Source organism: Jaculus jaculus, chromosome 1 (genome assembly GCF_020740685.1).
Source record: "Jaculus jaculus isolate mJacJac1 chromosome 1, mJacJac1.mat.Y.cur, whole genome shotgun sequence".
Classification (NCBI taxonomy): Eukaryota; Metazoa; Chordata; class Mammalia; order Rodentia; family Dipodidae; genus Jaculus; species Jaculus jaculus.
The window spans coordinates 317,173,472-317,200,409 of NC_059102.1; the positions used below are offsets into that span (position 1 = coordinate 317,173,472).

At 41.3% G+C, this 26,938-nt stretch overlaps 1 pseudogene; it reads right to left on the reverse strand.

Moving 5' to 3' along the window:
• The window catches only part of LOC101597572, a 56,279-nt pseudogene extending 31,960 nt beyond the window's left edge, over positions 1-24,319 (reverse strand).
• Positions 24,320-26,938: the final 2,619 nt, after the last annotated feature.

A 26,938-nucleotide genomic window follows, 5' to 3' on the forward strand; every position in this document is an offset into this window, starting at 1 on the left:
TTCTAGTTTAAATATTCTGTTCTCTCCTTCATCCATTCTACTGGAGAGACTTTCTACAGAGGCTTTTTTCATTGACTGTATTCTTCAGAGCCAGGAATTCAGCCTGTTTTTTGTTCAGTATATCTATTTCCTTACTCATGTCTTGTAATGACCTCTTTATTTCATTAAGCTGGTTTTCTGTGTTCTCTTTCAGAAGTTTGTTTTCTTCTTTTACTCCTTTGTTTTCTTCTTTGATTTCCTTCATTTCTTTTCTGATTTCTTTGAGCATAGATACCATCATTTTCTTGAAATCTTTGTCAGGCATTTCATCTAAAACAGTCTCATTGGTGATCATTTCTGATGGATTTATAGTTTTTGGTGGGACTGTATTATCTTGATTCTTTTGAGTTTCTTGTATTATATTGTAGCGACTTTTGCATCCTGAATTGATTTGATGGTTGGGTTTTCTACTTTTCTGCAGTGTTCTCAGGTGTGGCAATCTACCTCTTATACCCTCAGGATATGAGTTCAAGGTGCCAGGTGTAGCTCTTGTCTCCCAATGAAGCCACAGAAGTAATCCTAGGTGTTGAGTTTGCTTGCTAAGCAAGTATTCTATTGGACTGAGTGGAATAATTTACTGGCAAATTTTAAAGTTCAACCAAGTAACCTCCACAATCAATAAAAACCAGCACGAAGTATACAATTGTGAGGACTAAAACAAACAAATAGTCACATAAAGCCAAACTACCTAAGGATGTGTGTTGTTCCACACCCCTAATCTTGTCAGCGGGGAGGTAGAGATTTCTGTTCCTAATTGGGTTCTAGGTCAAACTGGATCTGGATCAGATGCTGCCCCTGCCCCCCAATAATGACAGAAGCAAAAATCAAATGCAATATACATACATACATACATACATACATACATACATGCCAAAGGCAACAATATTCAACCCCCAAATACAGGTTATTTGAAAATGGTAAAGCCAACCAAAAATATATACCCCATATTCTGCCTTGACAAGGAAAGAGAGATTCTCTCTTGCAGGCCTGTTTTTGTTTGTTTGTTTGTTTGTTTGTTGTCAGTCAACCTTGTTAACCTTTGGGGTGGCTTCCAACCTCACCAGTGGTGCCCGCCTCGATCCCTGTGTTGTGCCCTGCAGCTGCACCTCTGATCAGTTCTGCTGGCGGCACTACCACCGGGGGCTGAATGCTGGCAGTGCCAGGTTCTGACGGTGGGCGATGAGAGAGTTCAGACTTCTGGAGTTGCTCGCACTTTCAGTAGCTCTTTAGTTGATCTCAGCTGTCTTTCCTTCAGGTTTCTTAACTTTGCAAGAAGGCTGATGGAGTTGAAAAATCTGCTGCTTGGTCTCTGCTGCTGCTGCTGCACCTGGGGGGCACGCAGATCATGGGACACGAGTGCCTCAGTGGGACCCTGGACGTTATCCTTTCTGGTGGATCTTGGTCTCTGCAGCTTTTCCACTGTGTCTAAGAATAACCTATACTCGTTCACTTTTCAGAAGAAAAGTATATTTTGCCGGAGTTTTGCTTAAATTCCTCCCTAGGATGGTTTGGTAGAGCTCCTATGCTGCCATCTTAACTGGAAGTCCCTAGAATTTCTTTTATAATTGGGATATCACTTTGTGGTGTGATTCACATGTAATTTCTTTGCATTTAAACAGAACATTTCCTCTAAATTATTGAGCAGTATTTTATTTGCACTTTTAAAGAACTGTTTATTTGATGCCGGTTGGTCATGTTTATAAATTTTTGCTAGCATGAGTAACAGCAAGCAACATTTCTTATTTGATGAGTGTGGATGGCACAAATTAAACTTAATTCTAGTATCTAGTAATCATGATTCCCCATTTATTTAAGGATATTTTTGGTGTGCATGTGTACATATGTGTACATGTGTGTGCACACATGTACGCACATGTGCAAGGCCCAGAAGGGGGTCGCTCTTCCTCCTCATTGACTTAAGACAGAGTCCCAGGAGCTCTGCTTAGTGCAGCCAGCTGGGCAGGATCTTCAGCAATTCTCCTACTTCTACTCAACCTTAGATCGGAACTACAGGTGTGTGAGGCCATTTCTAATTTCTTTGGAGGGTGGCAGCAGGGGAGGTTTTACTTCAAGGTGTACAGTTAGAAGGAAGCTTCATCACGGTGGAGGAAGCTGACTTACTTCATCATATATCTGCAGCAGAGAGAATAGCAACAGCACACTGCCTTTGTCCCAAGTTCTGCTCCCCAGTGACACACCTCCAGCAGGGAAGTTTAAACAAAAACTCTCAAGGCTATGGGGGAATGCTTACATTCCCTTGACCCCCACAGATTCATGATCACCTCAAGATACAAAATGTATTTAGTCTGACCTCCAACCTTCAAATGTCCCAAGAAGTGTTTACCACCCAACAGAACAAAGTCTTATGCCCAGCATTTAGAAGAGTGCTGAGGATTGAACTCAAGTGCCCTTACCACTGAGACACCTCCTGAGCCCCCTTTTAAGGATCTTTTCTTGTTTTAACTCACTTTGTTTAGCCTAGTTTGAATCAAGTTGTTGTTTGGAAAAGTATTTGGTTGGCATTTCCATCACGAAGTTTGATATATCTTTCACCAAAATATTTTGTCTTGGGAGGACCCACAAACTATTGTATCTATGCACTGAATTATTACAAAGAATTTCATACCCATTGGCATAATTGAGGCCATGTATTCTAGTGATAGATTCATAATATATTATGAATCTCTTAAATTTTGGGTGAAAATTTTTATATAGGCACATTATTTGAATTGAATCCTGTTTTGCTCAAAAGGATATGGTAGTCATTTTCTGATACATTCATCTAGTAACCCTTAAGAAATTTAGCTTTCCTTGTTCATGAAATTGATCAACTTCCTGAATGTGACTTTCTTCACCTTCCAGTAGGCAGATAAGAATTCATTTTGAGGGCTGGAGAGATGGATTTGTGGTTAAGGCATTTGTTTACAAAGCCAAAAGACCCAGTTCAATTCCCCAGGACACACATAAGCCAGATGCACATGGGGCACATGTATCTGGAGTTCATTTGCCGTGGCTAGAGGCCCTGGCATGCCCATTCTTTCTATGTCTCTCTTCTATCTGTTTCTGCTTACAAAGAAATACATAGAATTTTTTTTTTTAAAGAATTCAATTTGATGTTTCCAGTTTGATTTTCTTTGTTTGTTTTTTTGAGGTAGGGTTTCATCCTAGCCCAGGCTGACCTGGAATTGACTATGTAGTTTCACGGTGGCCTCAAAGTCATGGCACTTCTCTTACCTCTGCCTCTCAAGTGCTGGGATTAAAGGCATTCACCACCATGCCCAGATATATTTTGAAATTTTGATGTGAATAAATCCCCTTTTCATTTTCACTGCTTTGATTAATAATTATATTTTTATGTTGTGAAGAGGAGACAGGTACGGAAGTCTTTTATCTGTTCAATTTGAACAATTAAGAATAATTTTCTTTTTCATGTATATTTCAATAAATAATTGAATCTTTATTTTTCCCTCTAGCTCTGGCTGACCTGGAATTTACTCTGTAATCTCAGAGTGGCCTCGAATCATAGCAGTCCTCCTACCTCTGCCTCCTGAGTGATGGGGCTAAAGGCATGAGTCAACACACTCAGCTATAAATAATAAAATAAAAACCACATGATGCTTTAATAACAAGTTGCATATAAGTCTGGCATATAGGTCAGAAGTGTATTGGTTCAATTTTTGTTTTACAGTTAAATAGTTCACATTATTTATATTTTTGTAGTAATAAAAAATATGCTCAGACTGGGCATCGTGGCAAACACCTTTAATCTCAGCATTTGGGAGGCTGAGGTAGGAGAGTCACTGTGAATTTGAGGACAGCCTGGGACTACAGAGTAGATTCCAGGTCAGCCTTGGCTAAAAAAAAAAAAAAAAAGAGCTCAAATTTCATAACTTTCTCATTAAATTGCTGAATTCATCCTCATTGGCCTAGGAAATTTAAAAAATATGTACTTTGAAAATGTAGCAAATTTAATATATTTTGTATTAAAATTCAAGTCAAAATAAATTTGAAACATTTTACAAACAGAATAATTTTATGAGTTTGAGAGATATTTTTCTTCCAAAATTCTCTTTCTACTTTATTTTTTCAAATAACTTTTATATATGAGAATACAGTAATTTGATTGTGTTCCTTGTCCCATTATCCTCTTCTGTCTCCTCTTCCCACTCCTCATCCCTTGAGGATCCTCCTCTTTCAAGATAGTCCTTCCTCCGTTTTGTTATCTCATTCTGTTCACCCTTCTCAGTCCTTTGTGGCAAAATATTGATGGGTTAAGAATTGGACTGTCTTACTCAGTTATTGGTAACCACCGCGGGATCATGAATGTGCCAGTTGGCTCATGTAAGAAGGAAAGTGGCCCAAAGAATGCCTGCGCATTCCGTGGCTCTTACATTCTTTCTGCCCTCTACTCCTCAGTGTTTCCTGAGCCTTGGAGGGTGCGATAGAAATCTTTAGTGTTGGGGTCTTGACAGCCTCTTATTATTTGCTTTAATGAACTTAGAGTCTTCTCAGTATCTGTTGCTATCTCCATAGAGAAGGTTCTCTGTCTAGCAGTGAACATAGCACAGATACTCATTCTTCCACCAGTGTTCCTCACTAATGTTCCCTAAGCCCTGGCAGGTGTGATGGGAATGACCCATCTAGTGCTAAGCTAGGCACTGGGCTTACTCTTCTTGGCATCTTAGTGAGTCTTGGGTTTCCTCTGTATTCGCCCCCATCTATACAAAGAAGTTTATTTATCCAAAAGTATTAATCAAAGGGCATAAATATATATATTTAAAAGTTGTTTTTAAGGACATACGTTTTGGTTTAGCCAAAGAACAGTGGAAACTTCCCTGAGTGGGGCCTTATGACCAATCAGTTGATTACCCTCAGAACTTATGTGCCACTATTGCACCTATGGACACAGCTTGCCTGGAGGGTTGACTTTGTAGTCTTCAGGTTCTGCTGCTTGTTCAGAGTGAAGATGACTTTTCCCCCCTGGGCAGCTCACATAGTGCTGCACAGCAGGGAGATGGCTTCCACCTCACTTTCAGCTTGTTTTCTCAGTGTCCTGTGACAACAGCTTGGAGGGTTTTTCAGCAGTATGGTCTAGTTCTGATGAGTAACTAAGCACTTTAGCAACCAATGGCCTACATTGTTTTAAGGTCTAATGGGCCTTCCTGACCCACAGTTCACTATGTGGGGAAGTGACCCATTTCCCATTTGTGGCACCAAGATTTATCTGTAACGATTTATGACTTCAGGGTAAAGCTTTCTCCACCCCAGCACATATTTGCATTCACGTGTGCAGGCCATTGCTCTCTCTCTCTCTCCTTCTTTCCCTACATCCTCTTTTTACTCTCTTTCTCTTCTTTTTAAAATTCTATTAATTATCTAATTAAGTAGGTTTCTGTAATTTATTTATACTGCCTTCTACCTTTATCTATCTTTTCCCCCTCTCCTTTTCCCTGTCCTTAAACCCTTTACTGTATTCAAATTAAAGAGTAATTGTAGTTCATATTTAATGAATCCCAAATATTTAAGTCAAAATTTTTACTTTAGTATTTTAAAACTTCATATCATATCAACTATCTTTAAAATTAAACTACAATTATAACATTCATGGTCTATGTATTTATAAAGAATCAACGTTATGCTTTTTGGATGTTATGGAAGTTATGTTGCTACAAATATCTAAACTTTAGTATATGAACTGTTTAACATTGCAAAATGTTTTTTCCTCTGCCATGTGCAACCTGTTCCAGCCAGTGACTCTGTGGAATCACTAATTGGAATGCAAGGAGAAGTGAGGAAATGGACAATCTGCACTACTGGGAAATGATAATCTTTTGTAGAAGAATTTACTGCATTCACATTATCTGAGAGGACAAATTTGACAAGTTAATTAATTTGTTTTTTTTCTGTTAAGAGCTTCTGCCATTCAAACTACTCTTCATGCTGAGGAATATCCATCTCATAATGCTATAACCTCCTTGATCCTGTGTGTACACAGTTGCTTTTTATTTTGAAAACAAAAGACAAGCAGTGTGAGAAGACACTTTTGGGGAGCAAAAGGTGTTATTAGAACAGACGTTAAGGGGTTTTGTCCTTAGGCCGGCACTAGATACTGGATCCCAAGGGCAGAGGCACATTTGTGGTTTTTAGTAAATTCATTTTTGGCTGTGTTTATGAGATGTAGGTTCCTCTACAGTATGAGGCCTGTGAAAAAATCCCTTTGCCCAAATTAAAAAGTGTTACTGACACCAGCAGTTGTTTTTAAATGAATTCATAGCAACAAATAGCATGAGCTTGGCTTATTAGCATATGCATTAATGATGACAAGCTGGCTTAGTCACTTTTCTCATCATTATGAACAAATATTTGAAAAAAATCAACTTGAATGGAGAAAAGCTTATTAACTTATATTTTCAGAGCCCATCCAGGGTAGCATGGAGGAGGTGGAGTAGCAGAGCATGGAGAAGAAGTTGAGAAGGGCACACAGGAAGGGACAAGGCAAGATAGAGTTTCCAAGGGCAAAACCTCAGCGACCGACTTTCTTCACAGGCGACACCTCATACTTTAATTTTTTAAAATTATTGACCATTTCCATAATTAGAGACAATAAACTATGATTATTCCCTCCCCCTGTTCACTCTCCCCTTCAAAACTCCACTCTCCATCATATCCCCTCCCCACCTCAATCAGTCTCTCTTTTATTTTGATGTTATCATCTTTCCTCCTATTATACTGGTCTTTTGCAGGTAGTGCAAGGTACTGCGAGATCATGGCTATCCAGGCCATTTTGTGTCTGGAAGAGTGCATTGTAAGAAGTCCTATCCTTCCTTGGCTCTTAGATTCTTCCCACAATTTCTTCGGCAATGGACCTGGAGCCTTTGAAGGTGTGATAGAGATGTTTCAGTGCTGAGCACTCCTCTGTCACTTCTTCTCAGCACTATGGTGCATTTTGAGTCATCCCAGAGATCACCACTATCTGAAAAGAGAAACTTCTCTAATCGTAAGTGAGAGTAACATTAATATATAGGTATGAACATCAAGAAAAGTGCTTACATGGCAGTTTGGGGAGCATAACATATACATTTAGCCAGACAACAGCAGAAATTACACCCCTAAGGCTCATGACTTCCCCCATCATAGGTTTTCAGTATCAGATATGTATTCTCTCCCATGGGGTGAGCCTCCAGTCTAATCAAAGATCTATTGATTCCTTCCATAGCAGACATGCCACTATTGTTCCCATTGGCTCATTTGGCCTGAATGGCCCAATTGAAGGCTTACAGTGTCCCCTGCTGTTTATCTCCACTGATGACTTCTATCTCTCATGGAGCTGTATGCAGTGTACCTTTTTCCAACTTTCTGTAAAATGTTCTACACAGAGAAGGTTTTCAGCTTAGCTCCAGCAAATTTATCAGTGATCTTGCAACACAAGCATGTGGTGTCTTCAGCAATAGAGTCTTACCATTTATTTCTGGTGGGAAACCAAGAGGCTCGGCACTGTTTTGTAATGTTTTGAGGGCACTAGGGACCTCCCTGGCCAGCAGCTCACTGGATATCCCATGCCCAGCACTGGAAATTTTCTAGTAACAATCTATGGCTTCTGGATGTGCCATTGTCCAAAAAAGTGGGTTTCCATATGAGTTAGTCATACCTTCTTAGATTTTGATTAACCCTCCCCCCACCCACCCTTTACTCAATCTCTTCACCTGACCTCACTTGGGCCTTTCTGCCCACAGTAATCTGTTTTGTTTTGTTTTTTTTTCAGCTTACATATGTACAATACCATCCCCTTAAGCCCTCCTCTCTCCTCCTTCCCTTCTAGCCCATTTTTAGTTTACTGGCGCTGTTACCGAGTTTTATTCCAATTTACATGTAGGCCCAAACATTAGTAGCTATCACCATACACTTTTTGTCATCTTCCCAAAATGACACCATATGATGAGTCCATCAATGGATTAAGTGATTAGTTATGTTATAGCTCCCATGGTCTAATTTGTCTATGAATATGGCGTCACAGGAACACCTAGAGGTGTACTTGACTAACCTGATGATCCAGTCATGTTGAAAATGGAGAGTCGCCATCATACAGGCTTTACCTCAACTGGTATCGCTAACATTTACCAGGAACCTCATTTTGTATCTTGAATTTTAAACATCTTTCCAGATATGAGATTTGTTGGTTAAGTTTTACTATTCAACCATTTTCTCCCATTTACTTTTGTTTGTTTAGTTGTCTGTTTATTTTAAAGACCTTTCTAATGAACCTAACTTCCCAAATCTGGGCTGCATTTAAGGCTTTGACCTTTCTAACTGGTCATCCCAGATTGCTCATTCTAGTCTTGGGAGGAATGAGGCCTCGTCCCATCACTTGCTGGGAGAGTACCACAGGATGGTCCACAAAAGTACTCTTTCCCTGGAAATGATTAGCTCAGAGATGGGAACATACCTCTGACAGGGGTGGATTTTTTTTTTTTTTTCCAGTGATCGTATAGTTTCTGACATTTCTCTACCTCAAAATTTTCACTGCTCAGAGATATCATAGGCTATTTTTGTCATATACTAGACAATGCATGAGGGAAGGGGAACACATGCAGAATTAGAATAGCCAAGATATTAAGACGTCTGATGTCAGCATTGGAGCCAATGTATCCAGCCTTACCTGTTATGAATGGCTGAGTTATGATCGCAATTACATTCTTTTAGTCTTGGCTCCTTTTTTGCTATCTAGTCCAGGTTACACTTTTGTCATTTACAACCCAAGTCTTCCAAATAATTCATAACTTTCCTCCCACCTGCTTGCTGGTCTTGTTCTTTTTCTTTCTTTTTTTTTTATACAACACTTCAGCATGGCTTCCCCATTCAAGTCTCAGTGACACCCAATAAAAGACTGTGTGAAGATGACGATGATTGACTGTTCTGTGCCACACACAGGAAAATTCCTCCCTTTCTCTGTCATTGATTTCTTTGGTGTGTGTATTGTTGTCTTCATGCTTTCAAGTGAGAAAGTATCTGCCGTCAAGTTCATGTTTGCCAGTGTCAACACTAGAAAGCAACCGAGGCAGGATTTGGAGCCTGGGCTGATGGGCTTCACAGTCTGAACTTTCTATACCCCTCTGACCAAATAACCGTTTTGTTTTGTTTTTTAATTGTTTTTGGTCATTTGGTTGCTTATTTCATGTTCCCTAGATTTAATTTCCTCCATGTTGCTTGTGTCTTCATGGTCTCTAGATTCTCTCTGCCTAATGCTTCTCCCCACGTATTTCGTGCAAAGAGATTATTTATTTATCTCCATGATGTGAAAATAAACTATCTTAATAGCGACTTTCAATTTTGCCCTTACGACTTTTTAGCAGTTTCTGGGATTCTTCTATGTGTCCTCAGCACTAAACACAAGCTCTGGTGTGAGGCAGATGGCAGGTGTGTGACCACATGTTGAGGAATTCTTTAAACCATCCACTACTTACTTTTTCATGCACTAAATCAAAGTGGCTCTTATGTTTGCTTTGATTTTTCTCTTTTGAGAAAACTTCCTTAGTTTTTTTTTTTTGTTGTTGTTTGTTTGTTTATTTATTTATTTCTTCTGGTTAAACATTCCCAGTCAAGGAGGGCTCAAGTCATTATGAATAAGAAAATTCATCATTCTTTATATTTGCATGTGTATGTGTGTGCAGTATGCATGCTTGTGTATGTTCATACGTGTGTAGGCAGTGTGTAGGCACATTTGTATATGTGTGGGTGGGTGTGCATAGACATGCCTGCAGAGGCCAGAGGTACATGTTAGATCTCCCCCTTCACTCTCCATCTTATCAATTGAGAGTCTTTCCCTGAACCCAGAGCTCACTGGCTAGCCTATCTACCCACAGTGCTGGGATCTGCCTGCTCCTGCCTCCTGGGTGCTGAAGTTATGTCATGAACTACCACACTGGCATTCACATGGGTGCTGGGGATCTGGATTTAAGCCTACATGTTCTCATGGCAAGTGCTTTATGTACTGAGCCATCTCCCCAACCCTGAAGATACGTCTCCTTAGGAATATTAATGTGACATTCATTTACAGGATGGCTAAGAAGGGAAAAGAGGTGAAGGAACAAAGGAACAGTGAAGTTCCATCATTGTAGCAATTTATGAGTTAACCACTGCTCTCATCAGTGCATGACACTTATTTCATTATCTCTGCTACTAGGTTACAACCTAGTTGTGATGGTTTATATTGGTTGTCAACTTGACTGGACCTAGAATCACATGTAAGGGATTATGTAGATTAGGTTAGTCTCTGAGGATTTATGGGGGATTATCCTAATTAGGTTAATTAAGGTGGGAAGACCCACCTTAACTGTGGGTGGTGTCTTCCATTGGTTGCAATCAGGAGCTATGTGTATGTTGGAGAGAGCTAGCTGAGCAATTCTTTGCTCTCTGCTTTCTCACTATAGATCTGCTTCAAGCTCCTGCCACCCTACCTTCCTATACTATGCTTTCTGGCGATGGACTCCACTATCTGGAATTCTAAGCTGAAATATACCTTTCTTCCCTTAAACTGATTTTTGTGGGCTGGAGAGATGGCTTAGTGGTTAAGCGCTTGCCTGTGAAGCCTAAGGACCCCAGTTCAAGGCTCGATTCCCCAGGACCCACGTTAGCCAGATATGCAAAGGGGCACACGCATCTGGAGTTCATTTGCAGTGGCTGGAGGCCCTGGCAGGCCCATTCTCTCCCTCTCTCTCTCTCTCTCTCTCTCTCTCTCTCTCTCTCTCTGCCTCTTTCTTTGTCTGTCACTTTCAAATAAATACATAAACATTAAAAAAAATTTTAAAAAACTGACTTTGTGAGGTATATTGTTCTAGCTACTAGAAGCTGACTAATACAATCCTCATGAGAATATACACCTTACTTGTCTCATTCATTAATTTTTTGGAATTTGCATAATGGAGCACATGAGTGCACAGCTGGCCTTAAGCACATGGGCTTTCTGGCCCGGCTGCCTGAGCCCAAATCTTAGATCTTCCGCACATAAGCATTACAAGCTTATCGAGCCACACAATTCTGTAGCATTTAATTTCCTTATTTTCACTTCTGTTCCTCTCTCAAATAGTCATTGTGTAAGCTAGATTAGATATTCCTTATCGTGTGTTTAGCATGGTGACTGGATGCACCTAAAACATTCAGAAATGCCAATTGTTGCTATTGGCACAAATTCACCAATAAATGATTTTAAATAAGTTATAGATATGTGCAAATCTGATAATGTAATGATAATATGTTTCTCATATTCAACCAACATTACAGATAGAAGGCATCCACTGACATGTGACAAAGCCCAGGCACTTCCCTCTGCATGGGTATTCCTCTCATTTTGAAGCTAAATCATATGGTACTTTTCTTGTAGTTAGCTTCTTGTGGTGGAATAGAACACTAAAGCTGAAGCAGCTTAGTTTAGAGGAGGAAAAAGTTTATTTCAGGTTGACAGTCTCAAAATGAGGCTTCATCATCGCAAGGAAAGCACATGCTGGCCATCATGTCTTGCCATAGCAGATGTTAGGAAGCACCAAGAGAATGAGCTGGCCAGTGCTAGCAAGTGGGGCTATTAAACCTCAAGGCCCGCCTCCAGTGACACTCCTCCTCCACCACGAGCTGGGGATAGGATATGAGGCTTACTCACAAACACATTATGTTCAAACTATCATAGCTTTCCGGACCTCACATCCTCTCTCAGACAGACATGTGCCCTTTTTGAAATTCCTTGAAGAAATATCGGGGTAGATATGGATTCACTGGGTTCAAATCAGCAATTAGGGTGATCACTTTGGCTTCAAAATGAAGCGTGGAACTGGGGACAAACAGAGAGGACATTGTCTCCTCAGTGACCCAGGACAGTAAAGAAAATAGCTCTGGAATTGGGGAATGAATGAGCAGAGAACAAAAGTTGAAGCTGGGAAGCAGGATGGAGATGACCATAAAGATTCGCTTTATGGACCAGCAAATGCCAAGCTGAAGAAATAAAACTGTACTTATAATTATTCACCCAGATACTGTTTGCAACCAGAGAGCTTTGCAGATTGCAGTAAAGTGGCTATGTCCTCTAAAGCAGCTGTGGAGGAGGGGTAGAGCTGAAGAAGCAAGGGACAACAAGTGAGTCCTGGGGTGTGATCTTTGGAGGAGTGATTCTCCCTCACCTTATGGGGTGGCAGTGGAACTGTGTCCAGCCACAAAAGCAGCCATAAAGACTGCTGCTCTGGGCATCCGGGAGCTGCTCTGTGCACACTCTTCTCACTTATGCATGGAAATCAGGTGCTTTACCAGCCCAGATGGACACCACCTGTTTTGTGGCCAACATCCAGAACTTGTGGGCACTGAATGGAAGCCAAAAGGTTATGCCCTGACTAAATTGTCACTGTGGACCTGAACTCTGTCACTGAACAGAATGCATTTCTGCATATCCTCGATTTTTCTCTCTTTGAATGGAAATAAGCCCACAGTGCAGGCAGGCACTTCTGGTCAAATATCACACATCTCCCCTCTCGAATATGCTACTCAAGGTAGTCTCTAGGGGTCTGACAAGATGGCTCAGAAGTTAAAGTATTTGTTTGCAAAGCCTAATGGCTAGGGTTTGATTCCTCAGTACCCACGTAAAGCCAGGTGCCCAAGGTGGTGAATGAATACATCTAGAGCTTATTTGCAGTGGCAAGAGGTACTGGTGTACCATTCATTCTCTCTCCTTCTCTGTTTATAAATAAATAAGAAAAAATATTTTTATAAAAATAGTCTATAGTTAAAACAAGAAGTTTGCTCTTATTCTGAATAAATCCATTTCATGACTTGTAATCATGAAAATGCAAAATGAAGATTTCTTTAAAGAGCTGATTCATTGATTAGTTACTTAATTAAAATATCCCTTCTAAAGTTAGCTGTGGTTTCTGTATGAGAGATTTTGGCATATGCTTAGTCTAGCCTACTCAAAAAAAGAAAGTGTATTCTTTTTTCCAAACTCAAAAAGCCTTGGGAAACTGTAATACAATATGTTTTCCCTCTCTCTCTGTACATATATGTGTGTGTGTGTATATATATTTCCCAGAGCCCTATTTAACCAAGATCCATTTAAAGCCACTCTACAAACAAGAAAACAATCATAGTATGTCTTATCTTTATGAGGTTCTCTCTCAACAAACATTTTAGGAAACCTAATTCAATACCTGTAATATTTTTGGCTCAGGTCAAACATCCCATAAACAGCACTATGGCTTATGCTACTGTTGGGATTTTCTATTTAGTATTATTTCATTTTAGAGTTCCTTTTCCAAGCTTACTCTTCTTCAGGGGTTCTTTCCCAGTACCCTAAATTCTTTTTGTGAAGGTTCCTGTCAAAGCACACATCTTATCTGAATTGTGCAAAGAGCCTTTATCAGCCAGGAAGAGAGCCTAAATTAGTTCATCAGATTGGTTTCAACAACGTCTAGAAACCAAACTACCAGACCCTGGAAACCCTGTAATAAGTAGAGTTTCTTAGAGCTCAAATAAGGAGCATTCTAAGGGGCATTTTAAAGTGACTATAGTGTTCTAACACATCCTTTGGATGAACACAGAGAAACAACTGTTCATTCACAGTGATCTTTTTACTTACATGCTTGCAGCAAGTAGTCACCTATAGATGTTGAGGAAGAAAAAGAAGGTAAGCTTTTAGACATTCTGTGTCACAGGGCAAGTGATATAATACATGTACATCAATAAGGTTCAACCTTCTGTTACGTATAAGAAGCACTACAATCCAAGAGTATGTGTCTCACACTTTCAGAAAAGTAGTTTAATTATTGAGAAATATATCTCCATAGGAGGTTAGTTCATCAACTGTGGTGGGGTGAATCAGATGCCCCCCATAAAGTCATATGTTTTGAATGCTTGGTCCCTACTGGTGACAATTTGGAAGGTGGAGCCTTGCTGGAGGAGGTGTGTTGTTGGGGGCAGGCTTAGCAGTGTTATAACCAGCTCCCCTTTGCCAGACTTTGACTCTCTCTCTCTCTCTTCTGGTGCTATTTTCCACATGCTGTGTCAGAGGTTATGTCCAGCCTCTGCTAATGCCATGCTTTCCCCTGCTATCATAAAGCTTCCTCTGATGACTTTAAGCCAAAAACAAACACACAAAAATCTTTCCTCCCATCAGCTGCTTTGACTGGTTGCTTTATTCCAGAATTCGAGGGTAACCACAACATGAACCAACAGAAATTTCAGAAAGTAACTTTTAAAAATGTAATTTCTTTTAATTCTATAATCACAGAACTTTTTTCAGTTCACTGCTTTGCCAATTTTGTGGCCTAACACAGGTCATTGAAACATCTGGCTCATATTTTTAACAGAACAATAAAGAAATCTAAGCTAGAGAATAATCAAATTTCTTCTAAATGCTAGAAGTTTGTGTCCATTATGCTATTTTTAATTTTATTTAATGAATAACCTGCCAAGAAGTGGATTGGTGTCTATTTTTAAAATTTATGTAATAGGCATCCATTTCTACTTGACTGTTACTGCCTCTACTGAACTTCTGTCTGAACCAATTAGTGCACCTCACTAGGAAAAGCAGAAAATGAGTTGCAGTTCAAAAGCCAAAGAGACTGGATTTGGTACCTGCTCCATGGCTTCCCAGCTACATGCCCTTGGGAGGGCTGTTGGTGCTTCACTGGTGCCTGCTATAAAAATGGCATGCCAGAGTCTGACTTCATGGGATCACTGTGAACAAATAGGTGCTCAGGACAGTTGCAGTGTGTAGCACTCAGAGACCATTAGCTATAACGTTAATGGCAATCATCATGGCTATTGATCTTCAAAAAATGAAACAGGCATTCGCAATGACACTTCAGATGAAACAACTACGGGATGAGATGAGTCACATTGATTGTCAAAGGTCACATAATTAAGAAGCATCATTTTCTACCTGATGGCCTGCAAAGAAGGCAGATAGCTACATGATTTTCTATGTGGGGCACAGGCTGGCATGTTATTTCCTGAAGACATCTGTCTTTAATGCTATTGTTTCACTGGCAGCAATCACCTTCTCCTCTTGACAACTGCATCATTCTATCTCTTTCATAGACTTATTTATTTCCTAACAAACATTATGGTGTCCTGCAAACTTATCTACTCCAGCACACCATGAGTTAATGTCTTAAACCATTTTGTATCTTCTTGTATTAGCATTGTTTGGTTGGGTGAAAGAAAGAGCAGATGAATGAATGGATGCATATTTGAAGTATTTAGCATCAGAGTTAAGCCCCTGCCAAGAGACATAATATAAAAGAGCTCAAGTGCGTTTTGAATGATGAAAATGTATTGGCATTGTACCAAATATTGTAGATAATCCAACACATATGTCATGATTGCTCAGAAATTTTTGGACAGCTAAGACTTATATTTATGAAGAAATTATACCTGAGGGGGGAAAGGAAATGATAGAAGAGCATAATGGCTGTCCTCAAATTAGAGTGCTCCTTCAAAAATTAATTTTAAGTTACTTGTTTGAAGTTTGAAGTACATCTTTTTAGGAAAACACTTTCATAAATTTTCTGTTCTCTTTCTAGTATTGCTCTATAATATTTTTCTGGAAAAGTCAAAGATGTAAAGGGTTTTAAGATTTATACAGTCAAACTTTTCACTGTATATAAGAAACAGTGACTTTCTCAAGATCAGTGAGTGAGTAAGCATTCTCATTTTAGTTTCATCCAGTAATAATGACAGAACAAGTGATCATCATAACATTGGCCTGTACTTACATAAATATTTATCATATTTCCACTGTGTGACAGACATTGCATCATTCTTAATTTCTCCATCCCCTTCCTCTGCCCATCTCCCCATTTCATCCTGCTGATTTTGCTACCAGATATTCCTCAGACCCACTTTTTTCTCTCCATCCTTCCCATCACTGTCCTGGGTCAGATCTTTCACCTCTTATCTGGCCAATTACAGCCACTTCCTAATTTGCTTCCCAGAACTCTTTGCCTCTACAATCTCCAAAGTGATTTACCTATAATATAATTTAATTTGATGAAATCTTGTTCATCTTATTTCTCTGCTTAAAGCCAGTCTATTAGTCCATACTGTTTACCTGATAAAAAGTCATGTTTTCTTACTTGTTATATGAATTTCTCTCTGTCCTAAAAGTTACTTCCCTCTTCTGTCACTCACTGTCTCCCACCTTGAGTTGGGCATAACATCCTGCTTGCCATTTTTTTGTCTAGACCATGGAGTCATTCCTACCTGCACTGTTACACCTTCCTCCCTCTGCCAGAGTCCTCAAGTCCCTTCTCTACTCACCTGGATCAGTCCCAGACAGGTCAAATCAGAGACTCCACCCCACACTGGACTCATTCCACTGATTTCACAATTGCCCATCACATAGCAAAGCAGAAACCATATGACTTTCCATAACTCTGAGCTCCCAGAGAACAAGAATGGTCAGAAGTTTAGACCTGGCCTGCTCAACCTCAGAAGACATTGCTGGAATAATCCTCTATTGCATTCTAGAAGACACAGCTGAAATAATACTCTCCTACAGGCACTACATCCAGAGAAACTGCTCTCTGGTCCACCAATCTTGGTGTCAACTATGCCAGTACTGGGCTTAGCTTAATACATAGCTGCCTCAAGGATTCAGGCAGAACCTTGAAGCTTTTTCCCACATGTGTCTCCTTCACGTCCTGTCATTTCTTCTTTCAGTCATTTCCTAACATTGTCTAATTCTATCCTCTTTACATGTTATGCCTGAAAGTCTACTGCCAGGTTATTGTCTGGGTCATCTAGAGAAGACAATGACATAATTCTTTGGTTCAGTTTTGAACCCAAAGGTTGATCCTTCACCCTGTGAAGTAATGCTGCATTTTGCATGTAAAAGAAATCTCTCCAGTAAATGAGGAACTGGGTGACAATTATTTAGAATAGGGATTCCTTATTAAGCCTTAGGAGTTAGTTCAGCATCATGGCTGCATTCTGACAAGCATTATTTCCACACCCAGCACTCCCTGGCTGGGCAGTACCGCTCCTCTCTGCCATGTACTTAGCAGGACTACACTCACCACATTGTGTTGAAATGCTCTGTTTCTATGCTGATGTCCACTATCTCTCTTTGTCATCTTTGTATTCTTTTGTTGTTGTTGTTTTGAGGTAGAGTCTCACTGTAGCTCAGGATGACCTGGAATTCACTCTGTAGTCTCAAGGTGACCTTGAACTCATGGCAATCCACCTGCCTTTGCCTCCCAAGTGCTGGGATTAAAGGCATGCACCACCACACCCGGCCATCTTTTGTATTCTTTATCCTAGTGAAAGTGTCTGTCATATAGTAACTACTCAATAAGTTATTGTTTTGCTATGCTATGTGTCACTAGTCTCCTTTGATGCCTAGGATAAATATTACAGCTGACCTCTCTGCCCTCATGGAATTTATGTCAAATTTAACCTCAATTATTATTAAGGAAAGTAGCTGTCCTCTCCTGGGTTGAAGGAAGGGTAGACAGAGGTAAATGAGGCACCAAGGAATACTCTGCAGGTGGAAGATGTGTACACATATTTCTAGCAAACCATCAACCAATAGCTCCGATAGGATGAATAGCCAGGCAGAGATATGTTGGTTCAGTATCACTCAAAGGTCTGTAATAAGAAGCCAACCAGGAACTCAGCTATTTTACAATGTCCTCTAGATAAGAAATACACTTTGTGGAAGTGTGGCAGGTACTGTGACTCGTAACACATGCAGTCGGGTGCCAAGGAGTTCCTCAACAGATGCTTCTTTCAGAGTATCTTCATGTTGAGAAAATCATCTTACAGGCTAGGTAACAGTTGAGTTGAATAATGATCTGGTAGAATATTTGGCATTTATGAAGAGTATTTGGAAAAGAGAGTCTTCTAGTACATTTCACTCTCATAGAGGAGATAAGGCAGGCTCATGTGAAAATTAGCACATAGATATCACTCTAATCTCTTTTCTCCGAATTGCAAAAATTGGCAGAAAGGCAAGATCAAGAGGGGATGTGGGACTTCAACTGGCAGGATATGTGCTGCAAGCCTCATGCAGAACATCTGATGAATTCTTGCTTGGTCTTGCTGACAACTTCATCTCGTAGTAGATAGAAAAAGCAATGAGGGCAAAATGCTACCAAAACTTTATTATGATTGGGAAAAATGACACAGATAAGGGTGCACATGTGATAGGAAACTAGGAGGACAGTGATTCTGCCATTTCCAAAAGCTAATAATAAACAAGAGGGTGGCCCCTTGCGAGGTGACCACATTCATTCCTTTTGGGAAATGCTTACTGTATGCAAGAGTGAATGAAGATATTCAGATCAGTGTTCCCAGAGACTAAAACAGAGTTCTAAAAGTTCAGAAGAAAGGCTTAAGATCTTGTGACCTGTGATACAAAATAACAACGGAGCCTTCTGTAATGGGAACTTCTAAGAACTGAACTTCAAATAAAATAATCATGAGATTTCCTGATAAAGAAAGGATTAGGCAGCTAACAAAACCCATGGGTTTTCATAAAGAGCTCTTTGATGGGCTTGGATGGAATAAATACCTGCACCAAAGATGTTAAGGAAGAGAGGATAAGTCAGAGCAAACCCCCAAAATTTCAGGACTATAATGCTATCAATACTCAATATTTACCCAAGATTTATTGTATGCTTGGTTCTGTGCCTTGCATTGTTGCATACATTCACTCAGACCAACATGATGAGGTAGGCGTACAATTATCTCTTTATGGTGTGTGTGGAGGGGTATGGTGTAGTGTGTGCAGTGCGTCTGTGTGTGGTGTATGCTCTTGCGTATGCAGATGCATCTGTGCAGATGTGTATGGGTGCGGGGCCACAGGAGGACTTTGGCTTTCCTAGTCTATCAGTCTTCTGCCGCATTTCCTCAAGACAGCATGTCTCACTGAACTTGAAGCTGTTGTTCCGCAGGATGCTCCTGCTGTCTCCACCCCTCTTAGTTCTGAGCGTAAGGCTGTGTATGGCCGCACCTGACTTTTTAAAGGGTGCTGGGACGGAACTCAGATCCTCATGCTTGAACAAGTGCTCTTACCCACTGAACTATCTCCATGACCTCCTGTCATCTTTGTGCAGTAAAGGATCTAAGAAACAAAAGAGCTAAATTGCTTGCTCCAGGTCAACAAAACAATCAATATCAGACTTGAAATTTGAATCCAAATCAGCTGTTTTCAATTTCTTTCTCAGGGCACTGTGCGGCAGGTTAGAGTAGAATATTTAGGGGTTTCCTGGCAAAATAATAGTTTCAAATAGATTTTAAGGGAATATTCCATGTAAAAGGAAGAAGAAGAAACTATGGAAGAAAATAAATGTGGTAAAATGGGGATTGATGTCAAAGAAAAAGCATCCCTATTTAAACTCTTATTTTGTTGCCATTTCTCCAAAGAGGTTTTTAACTTTGAAGAAAAGCAAGTTAGAATTGTTGTAGCCAAACGAAAAAGAACAAAGCTTCTAGTTGCTTGAAAATATGCACTGTTTGGGAGCTTGAGGAATGTTATCTAGCCAAGAAGGAAACAAGATCCATTCCCGTGGAGATCACTGCATCACACTGGAGTATCCAGTTCAGAAGACACACAGGGACCAGCCATAGAAAACATAACCTAAAAGGCCACCCAGCCCAGATCGTTGCTTCATTTAATCCAAATAGCCAGTTAGATATGAAGATTGTGCTCAGTTCTGGGTAGAAGATTTTGTAGAGAATATTGCTAATTATCTCCCACCTAGGTTCAGAGGGGTCAAAACTGCTACTAATCATCTCTCATCTATGTTTGCAGGAATCAAAATCAATGTAGACATGTGAGGATATTGTGTGTGTGTGTGCACATGTGCAGATACTGCGATTTGTGAAGATTTATTGATGAAAACAAGGCTGAGTTATCAAGACACACAGCACTTACACATTTACAAATTACCATTTACAAATGCTCCCACTTCTTTTATCTTCCTGGATTCCCTGCAACATTCTTTTCCTTGGCATAAGTTTAGAGGTAGAAACAAACATGCTGGCTAATGGGAATTGAGTTTAAACCAAAGGTTCTGTCTCAAGCACTGTCATTCTTACTATCTTCAAAAATCTAAAAGAGAATCCTGCAGAGGAGAGGTGAAATTGTTTGCTCACTCATCTATAGTTGAACTCTAAAGTGCACCAATGTTACCACCACCCTAGCTAAAATGGAGCCAAGAGAATGGAATGTAAGGTAACTGTACCAATGGGAGGGGCCATAACAGTGGTTCTTAGAGTCTTAAATTTCATGAGCAAAACAATAGTAATAAATGGAGGAATGATACAGAATTAGCCTACTACCTGCCTTTCAACACTAGAGAAAGAATGGTTTACCACTACTTGCCTTTCTGTTTTTACATTTTGTTGCAGATAAATTGGCAACAATCCACAGACCATTATTAGAGAAACATTGGATTAGAGCATCTTAAAGTATTTTCCCCTAAATTTGACAATTGTAAAATCACATATTTTAGTACTTAATTATACCTTTCTTAATTTTAGGTAACATTTAAAAAGTTTTCTCAGTGCCAAGTAATGGGTTAGGTTATTTTAATGTTAGTCAATTTAGCTCTGCACATAACTACACAAAGTGCATGAAAGACCACTTTCAATGACAGCTGAGATTCTGAGTTGTATGATTTGCCCTAAGAGAACTGACTTAGGTCTCTGACTTGCACCCGTATTCTCCAATGACTGTAGTAGACTGGGTTTCTTTGCACTCTCCCAACGTGTTTATTGAAAGCCTAACAATATGAGAGTTAGCAGGTAAGCCTATGGCATGCAATCAGGATATGGGGGCTTGGACTAGTTCCCTTATTAAAGGGATACCATAAGTCCCCTAGTCCCATTCATCATGTGAGGATGCAATGAGAAGGAAGATAACTGTTTATGTACCAGGAACCTGGTCTTTGCCAGAGAATGACTCTCCTGTCTTTTTGATTGAGGACCTTCTAACCTTGAGAATGACAAAAAATAAATGTTATGGTCTATATGCCACCCAGAATGTAGTATATTATTATTATTACAGTCTGACCAGACCAAGACAACCATTGTGTCCATGCCTTCTTTGATTAAATATTAATAGAATAGTTCAAGTAATTTTATAGACTGTGTTCATGGATGACACGACCTATACATTTTAATTTCCAAGCCCTGCCCCAGCAGCACAGGACCCCTACTGCACTGAGTATTACGAGTGTCTCCTGAATGAATTCAGTCACTCCGCCCACTGGGGTCTCACTGAGGCATACAGTGGATATCTATTGACTTCTTTCTTTACAAATTCAAATGGGTGAATTTTTTTTAACCTATGAAGTTAGGAAAAAGCCAAGCATTCAAACACACAAGGATGGTTGTCATGATGTAGCTTTCCTTTGACTTAACCCAAAGAAGAAAAGTCCTGATTCCTGATGAGCTGTTTACCTTTCAGACTCTTCTCTTGATCTCCTCTTGTCCTTTATTTCTTGTGTTCTTCAAGGACCTAACAGTGCCTGTGGGCTATCTGACAGCCTGAAAGACCAAACAGTCTCCCCTCTGGGTCTTCCTCAGCCCCTGCACCATTATAAGCCTATTGGTAAGAACCTACTGCTAGCCAAATAGTAGGGAAAGCTTATTCTATGAGGACAGGTAAGAGGATTTAAGGTAATGGTGATGACTGTGAAGGGACAGGAAGCCTGAGGCTCAGCTCTGCAGCTTCTGTTCATGGACTGCTCTTCATCTGCCCACCACCCTTGACTCAGAAGGTTTTTCACTGTCCCATTGCCACGTTCACAGTGAAAAAAAGCCTGTCGCCTGCAGAGAACATCCAATGATTGCAACCGTTATCCTAGCACGAACAGGACAGATGTGACTGAAGAGTCCCTCCACCATGGTGTGTTGTGGAGATTCAGGCATGAGAGTGGTTGCCAGAGCTACCCTGGCTGCTGGCTGTCCTGCAGCATCTTCACTGGTGCCCTGTGTTCCTGCTTCCCTTAAGCGGTGCCATTCCCACAGCACTGGCACACACTCACAGGTCCAGATCTGGGGCTCAGGGACTGTGGGCGGGTGAGAAGGAAAGTGAGAAGAGCAAAATCTAACCATGACAACCTGAAGGTGGCAATAATCACATTTACTTGAAAATTGCCTGAGAATGAACTTCATGTTCTTGTGTGCATATGCAAACATATGCAAATACATGTAAATGAGAGACCCTTTTAACCATTTCTTCCATCTGGATGTGGCCTCTTGTGTTGAGGCCAGAAGTGGGCTTCAGGTGATGGATTCTGTCCAGTGCTGTCTCTGGGCAGAGGGGATAGCTTCTTTGTCTTTCATCAATTGTCGGGAGGCAGCTAGGGTACCTAGATGGGCTCTGTGTCAGTACATACAGGTTGGTTTGATTCACTTTGTTCTCACAGGGAGAAGGCAGTTTGATTCGTATCCTTGCCTCATTCCTGATGCCTGCTACCCCACACTGCTATCCCAGATGATGCTGATGTGTTAACAACAGTGTCCTCTTCTCTCGCTCTGTGCTACACAATGGAGTGGGAATCTTCCACATCCCCGAGCCTCGGTCGTCTTCAGTATAAGACTAACCCTGATTCACTTGATGATCCTTCCCAGAAGGTCAGATCTGAATGTCTTGAATTTATCATGTGAAATAGAGCACTAATGCTATGTTTACTCTCACCAGGTGAAAGTAAGAGAGAAAAAATAAAAAACAAGATCTTGGTTGAAGTCTTTCTGGAATATAGTCCTAGGTTCAAATCCCAGATTTTTATGATTCTTCACCATTCATACTTAGAAAGCTTGCTCAAGTCCTGTTTTTCTCTACTGCATTAAGAGTACATTTGTACCCTCTCTCCTTAAGTACTATAACTACTCAACATTTAAAATGTACACCATGACTCCAGAATTCAGTTGAGTTCTAGAAGTTAGAAGACCAGAGAGAGGGCCAAGGAGACGGTTCAGTAAGGAAAGCACTTGCTGTATAAGCATGCATGCCTGAGTTCAGATCCCCAGCACCCACATGAAAGCTGGGTGGTCCCGGTGTGTTTGTGGGGAAAAGGGAGGGTGGACACAGGAGAATCTCCTGGCAGCTCATAAGCCAGCCAGTTTAGGGAATGCATGATTAATGAGAGACACTGCCTCAAACAAAATGGAAGGAAAAGGCTTATGCCCAAGGTTGTTCTCTGGCCTCCACATGCATGCTGTGATGCTGTGGCATGTACACATATGCACAAGAGTGTGCTCATGTGCGCGCACACACACACACACACACACACACACACACACAAGCACGCACACACACGCCCCACAGATTCTGTACCTAAGAAAGCCAGAGTCACAGGAACAACACACAAGGATGGAGATCCAACGCTACTTCCCAGTGTGCTTTTGGAACTCACCACTGGCACGCCTAAGTCAGCAACCCATCCTGGGGGATGGTGGATGGTTGCCAGACAAGCACACTCCCGAGCAAGTGGGCATTGGCCAGACGAAAGGAACTACGGAGAATTCTCTAGGTCAGTGATGCTATCCCATGCAGGAACATGGTCCCAGTGAAGCCAGACTATTTCATTCTTTATGTGTGGAATCTTTGGCTGCAGGTAAGGTTGTTTGGGGTAAGCCAAGTTGGAGCCTGTGACTCTTCAGATCAGAAATACTAGCTCTCTTTTCTGCCCCAGAGAAGCTTCTGTATAACACAAGACAATATCCTCCACTGTGGCCCTTAGAACAGTTGTGACTCAGGTAAAGCCCGGATTTGGGCTCCCCCATCCCTGTTGTTTCTTGTCCTTTCTACTCCCTTACAGCCGATCCTCCTTTGAGCTACTTTACATTAACTAATGTTAAATGTCTACTCTTTAACTCATTGACCCTCTTAGAGGGATTTTTAAATTAAAAGAGAAACACAGGAGAAGGCAGTGCTTAGCACCCAAGACAAGTCCATGCTAAGAGTTGCTTCACACATGTGCAGCTATGTGTGGTAGGTAGTAGTGTGTGGGGGTACACACAGAAAATGTTGGGTCACTGGCAATGGAGTGTGTGTCCTTGCCTAATAGACATGGTGCCCAGGCACACAGTCCAGAAGCAGGTGACTGTGTATCTGTCCACTCCTGTATGAGCATACCAGCTTACTCTTGTAATCCAGGCTGTTCAGTTAGACCCCCGATGTATCGTGATCCCTTATGGTCTCCTGCCACCTACGGCAGCGATGCTTGTTCTCCCGCGCGACCAGCTCCTGGGCACACCCCTCCGTGGTGCTCCCTGCCCTCCCTCCTGTCATCGTGCCCCTGATGTCGCTCGTTTCCTACAGTCACTTCCCCAGAGGTCTCTTATCCAGAGCAGAGAAAGAAAGGCAGGAAGGACGTGTTCCCCATCACCACAGCCATGAGAACTGTGCCACTGGGGGAAAGCTTGACGAGTGCCCACATTTCTGGGGTAGTCGGGGAGCGTTGGGTGTGTGTGTGCCTCTTTGTCTTCTTCTACAACACGGGGAACAGAGTATTTGCACTGGGCCTGTGCCTGCGGGTTTCTGAATTCTGAAGTGAAGGGTGGAAATCATGAAGACTGAGGGGAGAAAGTATATTTCATCTAGGGCTTTCCAGGCGCTAGAACTGGGATGAGGTGAGAGATGGATGACTCTAGATGGTCACAAGGTCCAGCCTGGCCCTCTAACCAATTGCAGAGCACCTCTTCAGCCACTGTGCAATTAAATCGTCTCTTTCCACGTTCAAGTGCAGCAGATCTGGGGTGGGGTCTGAGCTTCCTACAAGCTTCCAGGTGATACCCTCATTGTGACCCATGGGTCACGTCTGGAGTAGCATGGGTAGAAGCAAGTGCCATTCGCACACTTCCAGAGTTGAGTTCACAGCAGCTGCTAAGCAGGCAGGTTTCCCCAGCAGTCTTACCTTCCCATGAGAAGGAGCCGCTGGGGATGGAAACAGCAAGGAAGTTATGTTCGTTTCAGAGTCCTCTGAATAAAGTGACTATGATGAAGGGGATGGTAGAGGGATTGGTGCCATTCAGCAGACCAAGAACATTGTATGATCTTCTCTGTGTAATGCTATAATGTGACCCAAGCTGACCCAAATGCCACAAAAGGCCCACCACAGCTCCATAATCACCATTACCACCCTTAACCCATGCTGGCCTCTCTTTAAAAAGAATGCTTCCTTAGAGCTTCCTATTAAGCACTATCCCAGATAAACTCTTGTAACTCTGGCCATGAGGCTGAATGAAGACCAAAGGACAAAAGTGGAAGAATGATTGATGTCCCCAAAGGCCCAGCTCCCACATGTTCCTGTGTTTAGGGGGAAAAAAAAAAAAAAGACAATCGACATTTTTCCAATTGCCTGCAGGGCAAACTCTTCTTTAATACCAACTGTAGCATATTTCCTCCCAGCATCTGTCGGCTCATTTAATCTCGACTTCACACCTGTGAGCTGAGTAGGGCAAGTGTCCTTACCTGCTTTTCCACAGATGAGAGAATGTAAACTCATAAAGCCCAGGATGCGTGACCCACGTCTTCCGTCTCAACCTGGAGCTTTCTGACGCTGGTACATTATGTATTTTACCTCAGAGAGAAAGGGGTCTTTGAAATGAAGCCCCCATGAATGGCCTGATACTCTATGGAGGGGTCTACCAAGTTTGTAAAATTTGTGCATGTCCCAACCTCCTTCTTTAAATTCAGATCATTCGATGGAAAGCAAAGGGGGCAGGGTGCATTTGGGAAGTTAATTCTTGAGATCTGCCACCTCTGTTTTTTGTTTGTTTTTTTTTAACATTAACTTTAGAGAATGTTCTAAAACATGTAGTTAAGCTCCTCAGCTTTCTGTTTATAGGGCCCCCTCAGCCTTCCCTTACCAGCAAATTTTCTGGTTAAACCTGATTGTGGAAGTAGGAGCCGAAGTGGCAGTGTCTGAACACTAGAGGGACCCCAGGCATCAGCTACACTTGTGCCAGGAATGGTGCCCACTTCTTGGAGTAATTCAGGTCAGGTGCGCCTGTGCTAAGAATTCCCTCAATGTTCTATAAACCGGATACAGAGGAAACCAAGGTATTCCATCCCCAAATCAGGAATGTTTACGCCCAGAATCCAAGCAGAGATTAAGATCGTTATGAGACACCCAAACACTGGAATAGAAAAATGTGCATTTTCATCCAGTTATTTCTTTTACCATAATATCAGAGGGCTTCAGAGCCCTCCAGTGCCAAATATTATGAACCAGAGCATGCGGAACTGAGTCAAGAACCCTGAGGTTGAAAACTCTCCAGAGGATTCTTCTGCACTACCATTAGAGAGAAAGCTACTGGACTAGTCCTAGCTCCATCCAAGGCACAAGGTGGCCTGTAGTGCATTCTGAAAAGTCATCAGTATGAGCCTGAGTCCTTTCTGGAGCTAAGAATCATAGCACAATCTACTTGAGCATCTCATTCTCCTCTTAGTCACATTTGTACCAGTTATTTCTCTCTTAACAATATTTATAATTTATTTGTCTACTTACGCATTTCATCTCTGCCATATCAAAGACGTGGATCTCTCAGCTCCACCAGGCAAAGGGCCACATGTGACATGTCCACCCCGGGTATGTTCAACAAGAATATGGAGCAGTGTATAATGCAGGGCATATTCATACATACATATGAATCGAGAGAAGTTGCCACCTCCTTCTTTCCCTCTGTCCCTCTCTCTTTCTGGATCTCCCGCTCCTTTATTTCCTTCCTTCTTTTCTTCCATTAACAAGGGTGTGATAGTCCCTCTCCTGTGGAATGTTTTCCCCACCATTCAGCTTCCTGTTCCCTCATCCCATCCAGTGTTCCTAGCTCTGAAACTGCACACGCATCTAATGCTACTTTCACAGCCCAGTCTTTCAGTAGTTTCGACACCGGTAAATGTTTTCTC